Source organism: Lissotriton vulgaris, chromosome 10 (assembly GCF_964263255.1).
Source record: "Lissotriton vulgaris chromosome 10, aLisVul1.2, whole genome shotgun sequence".
NCBI lineage: Eukaryota > Metazoa > Chordata > Amphibia > Caudata > Salamandridae > Lissotriton > Lissotriton vulgaris.
Genome location: NC_141698.1, coordinates 629,515,904 through 629,535,251, shown reverse-complemented (window position 1 = coordinate 629,535,251; position 19,348 = coordinate 629,515,904). Strand labels below are relative to the sequence as shown.

Below are 19,348 nucleotides of genomic sequence, written 5' to 3'. Positions count from 1 at the left end.
GGTATGGGGTGATATTTACAAAGCACAACCCAGCAGATCTCTCCCTCCAACCTGTGCCGGCTCAGGGCCATAAACTTTAAACAAAATATCTCCGAATTGACAACCCAATGCAGTTACCAACTAAGTGGACTATGATCATAGGAAATACCATAAAGCGACCTTCAGTGCTGTTCAAAGCTGCCAACTTATAGAAACCCTAAACTGTGCATCTTTCTCTTACACATCTTCATTCATCAGCCTGCTAAGCACTGTGTCCCAGAATACAATAACTGCTCCACGCTGGTCATCACGCATGATACAGAAACACTTCCTACATCATATTAAAGACAACAAGCCTTACATGGTGTAGCATGCTACCCAAGTAGGCAAGCGATTCAGCACCCCATAAAAGGCTACATGTTGCAATACAATACAGTCTCTGTGTATATTCAAGTGCTTTTCTGTACCTGTTGCTGCACCTATTTGTGAACACGTGCTTGACAGTCACGCCCCTATTCTACTGCCACTGTGGACCACCACTTGACAGTGTCTGATCTCATCTACTTCCCTATTCCTACGACACCTCATCTGCCCTGTGTTGATAAGACTAAAATGTTGCATACACATGGCCTGAGTGTCTTTATTGTCCCTACGGTACTTTTGTTCCTCTTGCTCCTATGGGTATATGTGTCAGTCTTAATGAAATTAAAAATGTATAAAGCGCTAAACAATCCCAGAGGTGTCTGGGCGCTGCCTTCAAACAGAGAGGACTGTATGGAATTGCCAGAGGATCAGCTTCGAAATAGCTAAGTTTTTAAGCCATTTCTAAATCTTAACAGATTGGTTTCTGTCTTAAGTGTTAATGGCAAAGAGTTCCAGAGCCTCATCGTCGTAGCGGTACTCTGTGCTGCTACCCCTGTGGCTCTACCTGTGTCGGTTGCCTGCTTGTGAAGCGGTCCATGTTGTTCTCCCTTCTTTTAGCCTCTACCACTTAGTTTTCCCGTGGCTCGCCTCCTGTCTCCCTTCGCAGGTGTCTGCTTGTGATGCTGCCCATGTGAGCATGCCTGTGCCCGCTTCTGCTGCCTGCATGTACCCCCCTGTGCTGTTTACATGATTGTGTGTCTGCATACAGCTCTGTCGCCTCACGGCTGCGGTGGCCGCCTGCTGCTGATGTCTATGCGCACCAGCATCTGCCAGTGCCGCATACCCCTATCCGCCTCTGCAGAGCCCGGCGCTGTTCACCCGTGGACCTATCTGTGTTACTGTCGGTGCCCCTACTTTCAAAAGACAGGGCCTGTGCTGCCCTTCCAGTATACCCCGTGTGCTGCCTACGTTGCACTTCGTGTCCCGCCTGAAGAACTGCAGTGCACGAGTGTTGTCCGCTGGCAGGTCAATGCAAGCACCACTTACCCGCAGATAGGCACCCTGGCAGGATTTCTCACCCTCCTCAGACTGGCAACATTACACATCCACCAGGGCTCGCGCGCCAGGTGCCCGCACCCAGCAGTGTCCACCGACAAACACTCTACATAGCAGTGAGCAGACAGCGCTGCTGCCAGCGGAGACTTGAGTGGGAAAACGAGCTCAACGACCCATGAAAAGTTGACCCTAACATAATACACCCACAAAACGACAACGAACGGCTAAGAGAATTTCAGACACAGTGTACAGAATGAGTTTTCAATGTGTGTACTTGTATTAAAAACAAGCATTTGCAATGCAATAGGTCTCGCATTAGGAAAGTTTGAGCTATTGGTCTTGTAAATGACAAATTTTGTATTTATGTGTTGGTTTTGAAAATAGCGAAATTAATAGCTTTGTCATTTACAATGCCAATACTTTTATCTTTTGCAAATGTGACACCTATAGCGTTGTAATGCAACATGTTTTGTATTTACGTGACTTAGATGTATTGATATTACAAATAACAATGGCATTTGATTTTTTAAAATAATTAATAAATAAAAGTTATTGTAATTTATAACGGCAATAGCTTAAACTTTTGTAAATAACTTTTGTTAAGATTATGTTTAGTGTATTTTATTGTGACGAAAATCCAAGAACAGAAGTGAAATATTAACATCTTTTTGTGACATTTGTAATAAAGCTTGAAACATTGAGAGAAAATATTTGAACCAGTTATTGTTGAATGGTTACACAGATTGATACTGTGGTGGCGCTGAGTGATGTTGTGGTGGCGATGAGTGATGCTGTGGCGTTCAGTGATGCTGTGGTAGCGCATAGTGATGTTGTGGTGCCCCTGAGTGATGCTGTGGTACCCCTGAGTGATGCTGTGGTGGTAGGATAGATAGATAGAGTGAGGGCGATAGATAGCTAGAGGGAGGGCAAAATATAGCTAGAGGGAGGGCGAAAGATAGATAGAGTGAGGGCGATAGATAGAGTGAGGGCGATAGATAGCTAGAGGGAGGGCGAAAGATAGAGTGAGGCCGAAAGATAGATAGAAGGAGTGCAAAAGATAGATAGAGTGAGGGCGATAGATAGAAATAGTTAGGGCGATAGATAGATATCTCGAGGGCGATAGATAGATAGAGTGAGGGCGATAGATAGGTGTGTGTGGTTGCGTGTGTATGTGGTTGTGTGTGTGTTTGTGGTTGTGTGGTTGGTTTGTTGTGGTTGTCTGTGTGGTTGTGTGTGTTGTTGTGTGTGGTTGTGTGTGTGTGTGGTTGTGTGTGTGGGTGGTTGTGTGGCTGTGTGTGTGGTTGGGTGTGGTTGTGTCTGTGTGGTTGTGGTTGTCTGTGTGGTTGTGTGTGTGGTTGAGTGTGTGGTTGAGCGTGTGGTTGAGCGTGTGGTTGAGCGTGTGGTTGTGCGTGTGGTTGACCCTGTGGTTGTGCGAGTGGTTGTGCGGGAGTTGTGCGTGGGGTGATGTGTGGGGTGATGAGTGGGGTGATGTGTGTTTGTGTGTTGGGTGATGTTTGTGTGTGGGGTTGTGTGTGTGGTTGTGTGTGTGTGGTTGTGTATGTTTGTGTGGTTGTGTGTATGGTTGTATGTGTGTGTGTGGTTGTATGTATGTGTGTGTGCGGTTACAGAAGGATGTATGTGGAAGAGAGCAGCAGATCAGCACAGCAGAAGAGAACAGGGAGTTAAAGAAGGAGGCGGGTGGAAGAGAACAGCAGATCGGCACAGGAGAAGAGAAGAGAACAGGGAGCTAGAGTGGGAGGCGGTGGAAGAGAGCAGCAGATCAGTACGGGAGAATAGAGAGAACAGGAAATTAGAGAATGAGGTGGGTGGAAGAGAGCAGCAGATCAGCACAGCAAAAGAGAACAGGGAGTTAAAGAAGGAGGCGGGTGGAAGAGAGCAGCAGATCAGCACAGGAGAAGAGAACAGGGAGTTAAAGAAGGAGGCGGGTGGAAGAGAGCAGCAGATCAGCACAGAAGAAGAGAACAGGGAGTTAAAGAAGGAGGTGGGGTGGAAGAGAGCAGCATATCAGCACGAGAGAAGAGAAGAGAACAGGGCGTTAGATAAGGAGGTGGGGTGGAAGAGAGCAGCAGAACAGCACAGGAGAAGAGAACAGGGAGGTAGAGAAGGAGGTGGGGTGGAAGAGAACAGCAAATCAGCACGAGAGAAGATAACAGGGAGTTAAAGAAGGAGGTGGGGTGGAAGAGGGCAGCAGATCAGCACAGGAGAAAAGAACAGAGTTAAAGAAGGAGGCGGTGTGGGTGAGAGCAGCAGATCAGCACAGGAGAAGAGAACAGGGAGTTAGAGAAGGAGGTGGGAGGAAGAGAACAGCAGATCAGCATGGGAGAATAGAACATGAAGTTAGAGAAGCAGGTGGTGGAAGGGAACATCAGATCAGCACAAGAGAAAAGAACAGAGTTAAAGAAGGAGGCCGGGTGGAAGAGAGCAGCAGATCAGCACAGGTGAAGAGAACATGGATATAAAGAAGGAAGTGGGGTGGAAGAGAGCTAGAGTGAGGGCGATAGATAGATAGAGTGAAGGCGATAGATAGATAGATAGAGTGAGGGCTATAGATAGATAGAGTGAGGGCGATAGATAGATAGAGTGAGGGCGATAGATAGAGTGAGGGCAAAAGATAGAGTGAGGGCGATAGATAGAGTGAGGGCGATAGATAGAGTGAGGGCGATAGATAAGAGTGAGGGCGATAGATAGAGTGTGCGCCATAGATAGAGTGAGGGCAATAGATAGAGTGAGGGTGATAGATAGAGTGAGGGCGATAGATAGATAGAGTGAGGGCGATAGATAGATAGAGTGAGGGCAATAGATAGATAGAGTGAGGGCGATAGATAGATAGATGTGGTTGTGTGTGTGTGTGGTTGTGTGTGTGTGGTTGTGTGGGTGTGGTTGTATGTGTGTATGGTTGGGTGTGGTTGTGTGTGTGTGGTTGTGGTTGTGTGTGTGGTTGTGTGTGTGGTTGAGTGTGTGGTTGAGTGTGTGGTTGAGTGTGTAGTTGAGTGTGTGGGTGAGTGTGTGGTTGAGTGTGTGGTTGAGTGTGTGGTTGTGCGTGGGGTTGTGCGTGGGGTGATGTGTGGGGTGATGTGTGTTTGTGTGTGGGGTGATGTTTGTGTGTGGGGTTGTGTGTGTGGTTGTGTGTGTGTGGTTGTGTTTGTTTGTGTGGTTGTGTGTGTTTGTGTGGTTGTGTGTGGTTGTATGTGTGTGTGTGTGTGGTTGTATGTATGTGTGTGTGCGGTTACAGAAGGATGTATGTGGAAGAGAGCAGCAGATCAGCACAGCAGAAGAGAACAGGGAGTTAAAGAAGGAGGCGGGTGGAAGAGAGCAGCAGATCAACACAGGAGAAGAGAAGAGAACAGGGAGTTAAAGAAGGTGATGAGGTAGAAGAGAGCAGCAGATCAGCGCAGGAGAAGAGAACAGTGAGTTAAAGAAGGAAGCGAGTGGAAGAGAGCAGCAGATCAGCACGGGAGAAAAGAACCGGGAGTTAAAGAAGGAGGCGGGTGACAGAGAGAAACAGATCAGCACAGGACAAAAGAACATGGAGTTTAAGAAGGAGGCGGGGTGGAAAAGAGCAGCAGATCGGCACAGGAGAAGAGAACAGGGAGTTAGAGAAAGATGAGTGGAAGAGAACAGCAGATTAGGACAGGAGAAGAGAACAGGGAGTTAAAGAAGGAGGTGGGATGGAAGAGAGCAGCAGATCAGCACAGGAGAAAAGAACAGGGAGTTAAAAAAGGAGGTGGGGTGGAAGAGAGCAGCAGATCAGCACAGGAGAAGAGAACAGGGAGTTAAAGAAGGAGGCAGGTGGAAGAAAACAGCAGATCGGCACAGGAGAAGAGAAAAGAACAGGGAGCTAGAGAGGGAGGCGGTGGAAGAGAGCAGAAGACAAGTACGGGAGAATAAAAGAGAACAGGGAATTAGTGAAGGAGGTGGGTGGAAGAGAGCAGCAGATCAGAACAGCAAAAGAGAACAGGGAGTTAAAGAAGGAGGCGGGTGTAAGAGAGCAGCAGATCAGCACAGGAGAAGAGAACAGGGAGTTAAAGAAGGAGGCGAGGTGGAAGAGAGCAGCAGATCAGCACAGGAGAAGAGAACAGGGAGTTAAAGAAGGAGGTGGGGTGGAAGAGAGCAGCAGATCAGCACAGCAAAAGAGAACAGGGAGTTAAAGGAGGAGGTGGGGTGGAAGAGAGCAGCAGATCAGCACAGGAAAAGAGAAGAGAACAGGGGGTTAGATAAGAAGGTGAGGTGGAAGAGAGCAGCATATCTGCAGAAGTTAACAGGGAGTTAAAGAAGGAGGCGGGGTGGGAGAGAGCAACAGATCAGCACATGAGAAGAGAAGAGAACAGGGAGTTCGAGAAGGAGGTGAGGTGGAAGAGAGCAGCAGATTAGCACAGCAGAAGAGAACAGGGAGTTAAAGAAGGAGGTGGGGTGGAAGAGAGCAGCAGAACAGCACCAGAGAAGAGAACAGGGAGGTAGAGAAGGAAGTGGGGTTGAAGAGAATAGCAGATCAGCAGGAGAGAAGAGAACAGGGAGTTAAAGAAGGAGGTGGGTGGATGAGAGCAGCAGATCAGCACAGGAGAAGAGAACAGGGAGTTAAAGAAGCAGGTGGGGTGGAAGAGAACTGCAGATCGGCACAGGAGAAGAGAACTGGGAGTTACAGAAGGAGGCGGTGGAAAAGAACAGCAGATCAGTACAGGAGAAGAGAACAGGGAGTTAGAGAAGGAGGCGGGGTGAAAGAGAACAGCAGATCATGTCAGGTTTCTGCATCACCGCGCCTACCTAACTGTTAGGGACTACAACTCCCATAAACAGAACAGAACAGAACAGAACAGGGAGTTAAAGAAGGAGGTGGGTGGAAGAGAGTAGCAGATCAGCACAGGAGAAGAGAAGAGAACAGGGAGTTGAAGAAGGAGGTGGGGTGGAAGAGAGCAGCAGATCAGCACAGGAGAAGAGAACAGGGAGTTAAAGAAGGAGGCTAGTGGAAGAGAGCAGCAGATCAGCACAGGAGAAAAGAACAGAGTTAAAGAAGGAGGCGGTGTGGAAGAGAGCAGCAGATCAGCACAGGAGAAGAGAGCAGGGAGTTAGAGAAGGAGGCTGGAGGAAGGGAACAGAAATCTGCATGGGAGAAGAGAACAGGGAGTTAGAGAAGCAGGTGGTGGAAGGGAACAGCAGATCAGCACAGTAGAAAAGAACAGAGTTAAAGAAGGAGGCGGGATGGAAGAGAGCAGCAGATCAGCACAGGTGAGGAGAACATGGATATAAAGAAGGAGGTGGGGTGGAGGAGAGCAGCAGTTCAGCACAGGAGAAGAGAACAGGGAGTTAAGGAAGGAAGCGGGTGGAAGAGAACAACATATTAGCACAAGAGAAGAGAATAGGGAGTTAAAGAAGGAGGCGGGTGAAAGAGAACAGCAGATCAGCATAGGAGAAGAGAAGCGAACAGGGAGTTAAAGAAGGAGTTGGGGTGCCCGAGAGCAGCAGATCAGCACAGGAGAAGATAACAGGGAGTTAAAGAAGGAGGCGGGTGGAAGAGAACAGCAGTTCAGCACAGGAGAAGAGAAGAGAAAAGGGAGTTAAAGAAGGAGGTGGGGTGGATGAAAGCAGCAGATCAGCACAGTAGAAGAAACCAGGGAGTTAAAGAAGGAGGCGGGTGGAAGAGAGCAGCAGATTAGCACAGGAGAAGAGAACAAGGAGTTGTTGAAGGAGGCGGCGTGGAAGAGAGCAGCAGATCAGCACAGCAAAAGGGAACAGGGAGTTAAAGAAGGAGGCGGTGGAAGAGAGCAGCAGATCAGCTTGGGAGAAGAGAAGAGTACAGGGAGTTGGAGAAGGAGGTGGGTGGAAGAGAGCAGCATAACAGTGCAGCTGAAGAGAACATGGAGTTAAAGAAGGAGGCGGGTGGAAGAGAGCAGCAGATCAGCACAGGAAAGGAGAACAGGGAGTTAGAGAAAGAGGCGAGTGGAAGAGAACAGCAGATTAGCACAGGAGAAGAAAACAGGGAGTTAAAGAAGGAGGCGGGTTGGAAGAGAGCAGCAGATCAGCACAGGAGAAGAGAAGAGAACAGGGAGTTAGAGAAGGAGGCAGTGTGGAAGAGAGCAGCAGATCAGCACAGGTGAAGAGTACAGGGAGTTAAGGAAGGAAGTGGGTGGAAGAGAACAACATATTAGCACAGGAGAAGAGAACAGGGAGTTAGAGAAGGAGGCGGGGTGAAAGAGAACAGCAGATCAGCACAGGAGAAGAGAAGCGAACAGGGAGTTAAAGAAGGAGTTGGGGTGGACAAGAGCAGCAGATCAGCACTGGAGAAGATAACAGGGAGTTAGAGAAGGGGGCGGGTGGAAGAGAGTAGCAGATCAGCAAAGGAGAACAGAACAGGGAGTTAAAGAAGGAGGTGGGTGGAAGAGAACAGCAGTTCAGCACAGGAGAAGAGAACAGGGAGTTACGGAAGGAAGCAGGTGGAAGAGAACAACATATTAGCACAGGAGATGAGAACAGGGAGTTAGAGAAGGAGGCGGGGTGAAAGAGAACAGCAGATCAGCACAGGAGAAGAGAAGTGAACAGGGAGTTAAAGAAGGAGTTGGGGTGGACAAGAGCAGCAGATCAGCACAGGAGAAGATAACAGGGAGTTAAAGAAGGAGGCGGGTGGAAGAGAACAGCAGTTCAGCACAGGAGAAAAGAAGAGACCAGGGAGTTACAGAAGGAGGTGGGGTGGATAAGAGCAGAAGATGAGCACAGGAGAAGAGACCAGGGAGTTAAAGAAGGAGGCGGGTGGAAGAGAGCAGCAGATCAGCACAGGAGAAGAGAAGAGAACAGGGAGTTAGAGAAGGAGGCAGAGTGGAAGAGAGCAGCAGATCAGCACGGGAGAAGAAAAGAGGACAGGGAGATAGAGAAGGAGGTGGGTGGAAGAGAGGAGCAGATCAGCACAGCAGAAGAGAACAAGGAGATAAAGAAGGAGGTGGGCTGGAAGAGAGCAGTAGATTAGCACAGCAGAAGAGAACAGGGAGTTAGAAAAGGAGGCGGGGTGAAAGAGAACAGCAGATCATGTCAGGTTTCTGCATCACCGCGCCTACCTAACTGTTAGGGACTACAACTCCCATAAACCTTTGCTGGGGGAAGTATATGGGTGGTGGTAGCAGGAAACAAGTTGCACGTAATCCTGAGTCCGTTATCTGTTTTTCCTTCGTGTTGTGTGAAGACCGGCTAGCGTCGTGCTGCTGCCGCTTGCAGATGGGAGCCCTCTAAGACTGCTCGCCCGCTGTGCTTAAGGTACTGTTATTTAGGAAAGCCGCTGGGAGCTTTCAGACTCGCGCGCCTTCCTGCTTTGTAGTTTGGAGTCCTTTTGTTTATAGGAAACGCATCGGCTGATGCGTGCCATTTCCGAGACCGGCTGAGCTGGGTTTCAGTTAAACGGAGCTACACGGCGGCTGCTGCTAGTTGCCGTTTTTGTCTTCGTTTGGGTTGAAAGCCTTGTCCTGCAGAGAACGGGGAGACTTAGAGTATTGCAGGGAATAGGAATACCCCCGTGTGTGTTCTTTGGTATTGCTGCTATGACCGGAGTAGTGTGGTGATGTAACTACCTATTACCGGCTAGAGGAAACGCTTATTATTCTTCCTAAGTAGCGGAGCGTAGTTGTGGTCGCAACCACACGTTGCCGTTACATCGTTTTACAGAAGTCCATATTGAAAAGTGTACACCAACGTTTTTACTTCTCAGTGTTTAAGGGGATATTCCTATTGATTGCAGTGGAAAGAACTTTACTTGATCGAGTGTCAACAGAGTATTTACTCTACAAACTCTTTTAAGGTTTTCTGAACCAATGACATGTGAAGTACTCAAAGAATGATTTAGAGGAACTTGTCATTAAGTTAGGGGTCATTTACAAAGTCCATCTCCACCTTATATGGAAGCTGGACTGATATTCTTTTATGCTTGCTGGAGGAATGTGTACAGCCTCTCAAGATCCCTTGTCCCTGCTGACCCCTACCCTTCCCCGGTCTCTTTTCATTATTTATCCCTCACCTGATGGTTCGAACCCCCTGTGTATCATTTCAGGGTGTTGGTAACATCAGGAGGTGGACCCCTTTATTCATCAATCGGATCCTGTGGAGCAGGCCCTGACAGAAATACGTGCCCACAATAAATGCTCCACCTGATACGATTGTTGGATAAACATGGCTACCCTAGAGGAAGTGTTACAGGCTCTGGTATTAGTTCAACAGGAGTTGGTAGCCTCTAGAGCAGAAGCTACTGCTTTAAGAGAAAGAGTAGATAGGTTGACTGGCAATCCCTTTGATGCTGCTACGCTTAATCCCCGTATACAAGTTACGGTACCTCCTCCTATACCGTTGGCAAGCCCTGAGAGATACTCGGGGGATTCCTCTAAGACACAGATATTTCTTACACAGATAATGATGCATTTTTCTTGCAAACCTGCATCCTTCCCCAACCACCATTCAAGAGTAGCGTTCGCCATCTCATACATGATAGGTGATGCAGCAAGTTGGGCTGTCCCACTTGTAAGGAGAGATGACGCAATACTTTCAGACTGGGGGGCTTTCAGAACCGAGTTTAGAGGGGGTGTTTGATAGACGGGCCACTACATTCAGTGCTGACAAAGAATTGATGGAGTTAAGACAGGGACGTAATGAATTGATTACCTATTTAACGTCCTTTAACAGGTTGGTGGCAGAGTCCTCATGGCCAGAAGAGAAACAGATGTCCATTTACTACCAAGGGCTGCGGGATGGGATGAAAGATGTCATAGCCCAAATAGACCCCCAACCCACTACAAGTGCTGGGATGATCAACCTTTCCTTACGGCTTGATGGCAGGATGTCAGAGAGATCAGGGGACAGGAGAAAATGGGACAGAGGTCCTCCTAGGCCAGAGTACCCTAGTAAGAAGGGGCCGTCGGCAGTAGGTGAAGGCCATGAACCTATGGAGATAGGAGCTGTGAGGGCACCCTTAACCAGAGAAGAGAAAGAAACCCGTAGAACCCAGGGGTTGTGTATGTATTGCGGGAGGAAAGGCCATTACGTAAGGGAATGTCCTTCCAAGCCCAAAAATACAGGGAGTTGGGTTAAGAAAAGATTGGCGGTATCTAGCACCGAGTCAGACAGAGAAGTTAAAGAAGATAGGGATGACCAGACTCCTTTAAAGCTTCCTTCCTGGGTTTGTGAGGTTATTCAGGATTCTGTATCTCACATTGTTTTGTCCATGTGTTTGGAGAGTCAGCTTGTGGTCCATCAGGTGTTGGTGATGATTGACTCCGGGGCCACGGGCAATTTCATTGACAGTGGGTTGGTGACATCACTAAATCTGAAACGCATACCTAGACAACACCCAGAAGAAGTGTGGGCGGTAGATGGGAAACCCTCAAAATCTGGGATGATTACAGAACAGACAGAAGAGGTGTTGTTGGTTGTAGAACTGCCAGAAGGGGAACATCGGGACAAGTTAATCCTAAACATAATCGAGGCTCCACAATACGAGGTTATTCTGGGCATGCCCTGGCTTTCATATCATAACCCCGATATTGATTGGAAGGAGAAAAGGCTAAGGTTTCCTTCACCTGAATGTCAAGCGCACATGTCAGTACACCCTGTTACTCAGGCGAGAGAGCTGTCTACTCCTTTTCAGGTGGCTACTGCTGCAGAAAAGGAGGTAACATTACCATGTGAATACCAGTCATTTGCAGATGTTTTTAGCGAACAACTAGCTAATAAATTACCCCCTCATCGCTCATACGATTGTTGCATCGATATGGTTGAAGGAGCCCTGATGCCCACCTGTCGTGTGTATGCATTATCTGTGCCTGAAACCAAGCACCTCAAGGAGTATTTAACTCATTATCAAGCTATAGGCTTTATCCATCCTTCCAAGTCCCCGGCAGCCTCTCCTTTATTTTTCATAGCGAAAGCAAATGGCAAATTGAGGGCTTGTGTTGATTATAGAATGTTGAATAAAAACACTGTCCGTAACAGGTATCCTCTCCCCCTCATTCCTGTGCTGCTGGATCAAGTACGGAAGGCCTGCATTTATACGAAGTTAGATCTTCGGGGGGCGTATCACCTAGTGAGAATGAGGGAGGGTGATGAATGGAACACGGCTTTTAAAACATGTTACGGATTGTTTGAATATACCGTTATGCCTTTTGGACTGTGTAACGCCCCGGCCGCCTTCCAGTACTTCCTAAATGATGTTTTGAGGGACCTGGTAGACATCAGTGTGGTTGTCTACATTGATGACATCCTGATTTATTCCTGTGATGTAGTGATTCATCAAGAACATGTGACACAGGTTTTACAAAGGCTGAGAGAGAATAATCTGTATTGTAAGCTCAGTAAATGCGAGTTTGGTGTAAATACTGTGGAGTTTTTGGGGGTCATGCTCTGTCCTGATGGGTTACAAATGGCAGAAAGAAAGGTGCAAGCAGTACAGTCCTGGCCCACACCTAAAACAGTGAAAGACATCCAATGTTTCCTGGGTTTTGCGAACTATTACAGGAGATTCATAGATGGATTCTTGCGCATAGCTGCACCTCTTTCTCGTCTTCTTCGAAAAGGGGTGGGGTTTTGTTGGTCGCAGGAAGCGGATGCTGCTTTTGTTCATCTCAAGAGTGCGTTTGTTACCGCTCCCATATTAGCACATCCGCAACCTGAGTTACCATATATTGTGGAGGCAGATGCCTCGGATGAGGCAGTAGGGGCTATTTTGTCCCAGAGACATACACAAACAGGACAACTCCACCCTGTGGCGTACCTATCAAAAAAGCTGAGTCAAGCAGAGAGAAATTACACAATACCTGAAAAAAAAAACGACTTGCTATTAAAAAGGCCTTCCAGGAATGGAGACAGTACCTATGGGGGGCCTTGTATCCTGTGACTGTGTTTTCAGACCACCATAATCTGCAATATATGCGAACAGCTAGACATTTGTCACAGAGGCAGACGAGGTGGATGCTGTTTTTTGCGGAATACAATTTTCTTATAACCTTCCGTCCAGGCGCTGAAAACAGAAAGGCGGATACTTTGTCCCGCTTGGGTGATACAATGGTGGTAAAGGCTGATCCTCTAATGGATGCCATTATTGAACCTAGCAAGGTGATTTGTGTGCTCAACTCGGATGTATTCCTGGAGACAATCAAAGGACAAAAGACCGAGGCGGCCTGGAGGTTGTGGAGTAGTAAAGACACCAGACGGTCCCTTGTCCGTGGTCTGCCTTTTGTAATGAACAAATTATTCTTGCCTACCATGGAAAGCAGAAAAAAGGCTTTCGAGTGGTGTCACTCTTCGCCGATGTCTGGTCATCAAGGCATAAAGAAATCAGTGCTTTTGGTTCAGAGGCAGTTCTGGTGGGATACTTTGTCCAGAGACGTGACTCTATGGGTGGGTCAATGTGAGGTGTGTGCACGTGCAAAGTCCTTGCAGTGTCAGAGCAAGGGGAAACTTATGCCATTACCCACACCGAAGAAACCATGGCAGAGTATCAGCATGGATTTTATCACAGGGTTGCCTTCTGATCATGGACATACAGCTGTGCTGGTGGTGGTAGATAGCCTTACGAAAATGGGTCATTTTATACCATGCAGAAACCTCCCCACGGCTGGTCAAACAGCGCAGCTGCTTTTGTATAAAGTTTTCCGTTTCCATGGGATCCCTGAAGTCATCATTTCAGACAGGGGTCCTCAGTTCATTGCAAGCTTTTGGAAGTCATGGTGTTTGGCATTAAAGATTAAGGACTCTTTGTCAACCAGTTTTCATCCTCAGACGGATGGTCAGACTGAACGGCTCAATCAGACTCTGAAAAAGTATCTGCGTTGCTATGCTGCTGAGGCTCATGACTCCTGGGTGTCCCTGTTATGGCTAGCTGAATTTGCCTACAATAATGCGTGGCATAGTTCGTTGGGGGTGTCCCCCTTCTACGCCAACTATGGATTCGATGCTCGGACATTGCCTATCACCATTCCTGGGGAAGTGGGTAATCAGCCTTCGGTGTTGAGTTCGGTCCGCCGTTTACATGCGGTCCAAAAGAAAGTGTCTAAGCATTTGGTCCAAGCCAAGCATGACTACAAGAAGTGGGCCGACAAGCATCGAGGTGTGGGACCTGTTTACCAGGTGGGGGACAGGGTGTGGTTGTCCACCAAGAATATCAGGTTTAAACTCCGTTCAGTGTTCCACCCTAGATAAATTGGTCCGTATGTTGTTTTGAAACAGGTTAACCCTGTGGCATATAAACTGAAACTTCCAGCCTCTCTTCGAATACACCCTGTCTTCCACTGCAGTTTGTTGAAGCCGGATTTGGCTGCTCGACGGAAGGCACCTCCTCCGGTGCTGTGCGATGATGGTCTGGAGTATGTGGTACGCTGCATAAAAGATTCGAAACGTCGCAGAGGCGCATTGTGGTACTTGGTGGCCTGGAAGGGCTACTCGGCTGAGGACGACTCCTGGGAGCCATCCGTAAATGTGCATGCTCCTGTTGCTGTCAGATCGTTTCATCGGAGGTACCCTGCCAAGCCTGGGCCTAGGAGGCGCTAGGAGAGGGGGCATACTGTCAGGTTTCTGCATCACCGCGCCTACCTAACTGTTAGGGACTACAACTCCCATAAACCTTTGCTGGGGGAAGTATATGGGTGGTGGTAGCAGGAAACAAGTTGCACGTAATCCTGAGTCCGTTATCTGTTTTTCCTTCGTGTTGTGTGAAGACCGGCTAGCGTCGTGCTGCTGCCGCTTGCAGATGGGAGCCCTCTAAGACTGCTCGCCCGCTGTGCTTAAGGTACTGTTATTTAGGAAAGCCGCTGGGAGCTTTCAGACTCGCGCGCCTTCCTGCTTTGTAGTTTGGAGTCCTTTTGTTTATAGGAAACGCATCGGCTGATGCGTGCCATTTACGAGACCGGCTGAGCTGGGTTTCAGTTAAACGGAGCTACGCGGCGGCTGCTGCTAGTTGCCGTTTTTGTCTTCGTTTGGGTTGAAAGCCTTGTCCTGCAGAGAACAGGGAGACTTAGAGTATTGCAGGGAATAGGAATACCCCCGTGTGTGTTCTTTGGTATTGCTGCTATGACCGGAGTAGTGTGGTGATGTAACTACCTATTACCGGCTAGAGGAAACGCTTATTATTCTTCCTAAGTAGCGGAGCGTAGTGGTGGTCGCAACCACACGTTGCCGTTACATCGTTTTACAGAAGTCCATATTGAAAAGTGTACACCAACGTTTTTACTTCTCAGTGTTTAAGGGGATATTCCTATTGATTGCAGTGGAAAGAACTTTACTTGATCGAGTGTCAACAGAGTATTTACTCTACAAACTCTTTTAAGGTTTTCTGAACCAATGACATGTGAAGTACTCAAAGAATGATTTAGAGGAACTTGTCATTAAGTTAGGGGTCATTTACAAAGTCCATCTCCACCTTATATGGAAGCTGGACTGATATTCTTTTATGCTTGCTGGAGGAATGTGTACAGCCTCTCAAGATCCCTTGTCCCTGCTGACCCCTACCCTTCCCCGTTCTCTTTTCATTATTTATCCCTCACCTGATGGTTCGAACCCCCTGTGTATCATTTCAGGGTGTTGGTAACATCAGGAGGTGGACCCCTTTATTCATCAATCGGATCCTGTGGAGCAGGCCCTGACAGATCAGCACAGAAGAAGAAAAGCGAACATGGAGTTAAAGAAGGAGTTGGGGTTAATGAGAGCAGCAGATCATCACAAGAGAAGATAACAGGGATTTAGAGAAGGGGGTGGGTGGAAGAGAGCAGCAGATTAGCACAGGAGAACAGAACAGGGAGTTAAAGAAGGAGGCGGGTGGAAGAGAACAGCAGTTCAGCACAGCAGAAGAGAACAGGGAGTTTAGGAAGGAAGCGGGTGGAAGAGAACAACATATTAGCACAGGAGAAGAGAACAGGGAGTTAGAGAAGGAGGCGGGGTGAAAGAGAACAGCAGATCAGCACATGAGAAGAGATGCGAACAGGGAGTTAAAGAAGGAGGTGGGGTGGATGAAAGCAGCAGATCAGCACAAGAGAAGAGACCAGGGAGTTAAAGAAGGAGGCGGTGGAAGAGAGCAGCAGATTAGCACAGGAGAAGAGAACAAGGAGTTGTTGAAGGAGGCGGCGTGGAAGAGAGCAGCAGATCAGCACAGCAAAAGGGAACAGGGAGTTAAAGAAGGAGGCGGTGGAAGAGAGCAGAAGATCAGCATCGGAGAAGAGAAGAGTACAGGGAGTTGGAGAAGGAGGTGGGTGGAAGAGAGCAGCATAACAGTGCAGCTGAAGAGAACATGGAGTTAAAGAAGGAGGCGGGTAGAAGAGAGCAGCAGATCAGCACAGGAAAGGAGAACAGGGAGTTAGAGAAAGAGGCGAGTGGAAGAGAACAGCAGATTAGCACAGGAGAAGAAAACAGGGAGTTAAAGAAGGAGGCGGGTTGGAAAAGAGCAGCAGATCAGCACAGGAGAAGAGAAGAGAACAGGGAGTTAGAGAAGGAGGCAGTGTGGAAGAGAGCAGCAGATCAGCACAGGTGAAGAGTACAGGGAGTTAAGGAAGGAAGCGGGTGGAAGGGAACAACATATTAGCACAGGAGAAGAGAACAGGGAGTTAGAGAAGGAGGCGGGGTGAAAGAGAACAGCAGATCAGCACAGGAGAAGAGAAGCGAACAGGGAGTTAAAGAAGGAGTTGGGGTGGACAAGAGCAGCAGATCAGCACTGGAGAAGATAACAGGGAGTTAGAGAAGGGGGCGGGTGGAAGAGAGCAGCAGATCAGCACAGGAGAACAGAACAGGGAGTTAAAGAAGGAGGTGGGTGGAAGAGAACAGCAGTTCAGCACAGGAGAACAGGGAGTTACGGAAGGAAGCAGGTGGAAGAGAACAACATATTAGCACAGGAGATGAGAACAGGGAGTTAGAGAAGGAGGCGGGGTGAAAGAGAACAGCAGATCAGCACAGGAGAAGAGGAGTGAACAGGGAGTTAAAGAAGGAGTTGGGGTGGACGAGAGCAGCAGATCAGCACAGGAGAACATAACAGGGAGTTAAAGAAGGAGGCGGGTGGAAGAGAACAGCAGTTCAGCACAGGAGAAGAGAAGAGACCAGGGAGTTACAGAAGGAGGTGGGGTGGATAAGAGCAGAAGATGAGCACAGGAGAAGAGACCAGGGAGTTAAAGAAGGAGGCGGGTGGAAGAGAGCAGCAGATCAGCACAGGAGAAGAGAAGAGAACAGGGAGTTAGAGAAGGAGGCAGAGTGGAAGAGAGCAGCAGATCAGCACGGGAGAAGAGAAGAGGACAGGGAGATAGAGAAGGAGGTGGGTGGAAGAGAGGAGCAGATCAGCACAGCAGAAGAGAACAGGGAGCTAAAGAAGGAGGTGGGCTGGAAGAGAGCAGTAGATTAGCACAGCAGAAGAGAACAGGGAGTTAGAAAAGGAGGCGGGGTGAAAGAGAACAGCAGATCAGCACAGAAGAAGAAAAGCGAACATGGAGTTAAAGAAGGAGTTGGGGTTAATGAGAGCAGCAGATCATCACAAGAGAAGATAACAGGGATTTAGAGAAGGGGGTGGGTGGAAGAGAGCAGCAGATCAGCACAGGAGAACAGAACAGGGAGTTAAAGAAGGAGGTGGGTGGAAGAGAACAGCAGTTCAGCACAGCAGAAGAGAACAGGGAGTTTAGGAAGGAAGCGGGTGGAAGAGAACAACATATTAGCACAGGAGAAGAGAACAGGGAGTTAGAAAAGGAGGCGGGGTGAAAGAGAACAGCAGATCAGCACATGAGAAGAGATGCGAACAGGGAGTTAAAGAAGGAGGTGGGGTGGATGAAAGCAGCAGATCAGCACAAGAGAAGAGACCAGGGAGTTAAAGAAGGAGGCGGGTGGAAGAGAGCAGCAGATTAGCACAGGAGAAGAGAACAAGGAGTTGTTGAAGGAGGCGGCGTGGAAGAGAGCAGCAGATCAGCACAGCAAAAGGGAACAGGGAGTTAAAGAAGGAGGCGGTGGAAGAGAGTAGAAGATCAGCATCGGAGAAGAGAAGAGTACAGGGAGTTGGAGAAGGAGGTGGGTGGAAGAGAGCAGCATAACAGTGCAGCTGAAGAGAACATGGAGTTAAAGAAGGAGGCGGGTGGAAGAGAGCAGCAGATCAGCACAGGAAAGGAGAACAGGGAGTTAGAGAAAGAGGCGAGTGGAACAGAACAGCAGATTAGCACAGGAGAAGAAAACAGGGAGTTAAAGAAGGAGGCGGGTTGGAAGAGAGCAGCAGATCAGCACAGGAGAAGAGAAGAGAACAGGGAGTTAGAGAAGGAGGCAGTGTGGAAGAGAGCAGCAGATCAGCACAGGTGAAGAGTACAGGGAGTTAAGGAAGGAAGCGGGTGGAAGAGAACAACATATTAGCACAGGAGAAGAGAACAGGGAGTTAGAGAAGGAGGCGGGGTGAAAGAGAACAGCAGATCAGCACAGGAGAAGAGAAGCGAACAGGGAGTTAAAGAAGGAGTTGGGGTGGACAAGAGCAGCAGATCAGCACTGGAGAAGATAACAGGGAGTTAGAGAAGGGAGCGGGTGGAAGAGAGCAGCAGATCAGCACAGGAGAACAGAACAGGGAGTTAAAGAAGGAGGTGGGTGGAAGAGAACAGCAGTTCAGCACAGGAGAAGAGAACAGTGAGTTACGGAAGGAAGCAGGTGGAAGAGAACAACATATTAGCACAGGAGATGAGAACAGGGAGTTAGAGAAGGAGGCGGGTGAAAGAGAACAGCAGATCAGCACAGGAGAAGAGAAGTGAACAGGGAGTTAAAGAAGGAGTTGGGGTGGACGAGAGCAGCAGATCAGCACAGGAGAAGATAACAGGGAGTTAAAGAAGGAGGCGGGTGGAAGAGAACAGCAGTTCAGCACAGGAGAAGAGAAGAGACCAGGGAGTTACAGAAGGAGGTGGGGTGGATAAGAGCAGAAGATGAGCACAGGAGAAGAGACCAGGGAGTTAAAGAAGGAGGCGGGTGGAAGAGAGCAGCAGATCAGCACAGGAGAAGAGAAGAGAACAGGGAGTTAGAGAAGGAGGCAGAGTGGAAGAGAGCAGCAGATCAGCACGGGAGAAGAGAAGAGGACAGGGAGATAGAGAAGGAGGTGGGTGGAAGAGAGGAGCAGATCAGCACAGCAGAAGAGAACAGGGAGCTAAAGAAGGAGGTGGGCTGGAAGAGAGCAGTAGATTAGCACAGCAGAAGAGAACAGGGAGTTAGAAAAGGAGGCGGGGTGAAAGAGAACAGCAGATCAGCACAGAAGAAGAAAAGCGAACATGGAGTTAAAGAAGAAGTTGGGGTTAATGAGAGCAGCAGATCAGCACAAGAGAGGATAACAGGGATTTAGAGAAGGGGGTGGGTGGAAGAGAGCAGCAGATCAGCACAGGAGAAGAGAAGAGAACAGGGAGTTAAAGAAGGAGGCGGGTGGAAGAGAACAGCAGTTCAGCACAGCAGAAGAGAACAGGGAGTTAAGGAAGGAAGCGGGTGGAAGAGAACAACATATTATCACAGGAGAAGAGAACAGGGAGTTAGAGAAGGAGGCGGGGTGAAAGAGAACAGCAGATCAGCACATGAGAAGAGATGCGAACAGGGAGTTAAAGAAGGAGGTGGGGTGGATGAGAGCAGCAGATCAGCACAAGAGAAGAGCCCAGGGAGTTAAAGAAGGAGGCGGGTGGAAGAGAGCAGCAGATTAGCACAGGATTAGAGAACAGGGAGTTAAAGAAGGAGGCGGCGTGGAAGAGAGCAGCAGATCAGCAAAAGAGAACAGGGAGTTAAAGAAGGAGGCGGTGGAAGAGAACAGCAGATCAGCACAGGAGAAGAGAAGAGAACAGGGAGTTAGAGAAGGAGGTGGGTGGAGAGAGGGAGGGTGATAGATAGAGGGAGGGAGGGAGGGCGATATAGTGAGGGCGATAGATAGAAGGTGGGCGATAGATAGAGGGAGGGCGAGAGATAGAGGCAGGGCGATAGATAGAGGGAGAGTGATAGA

General features: G+C 48.6%; 1 protein-coding gene across 1 annotated transcript in view; it reads right to left on the bottom strand.

The window, feature by feature from the left end:
- The window catches only part of GALNT11 (polypeptide N-acetylgalactosaminyltransferase 11), a 305,478-nt gene extending 303,924 nt beyond the window's left edge, over positions 1-1,554 (bottom strand). Inside the window, exon 1 of the mRNA XM_086941470.1 lies at positions 1,390-1,554. The gene's annotated coding sequence lies outside the window, so the exon portion shown is untranslated. The remainder of the gene's footprint in view (positions 1-1,389) is intronic.
- Between the last annotated feature and the right edge of the window lie 17,794 nt (positions 1,555-19,348).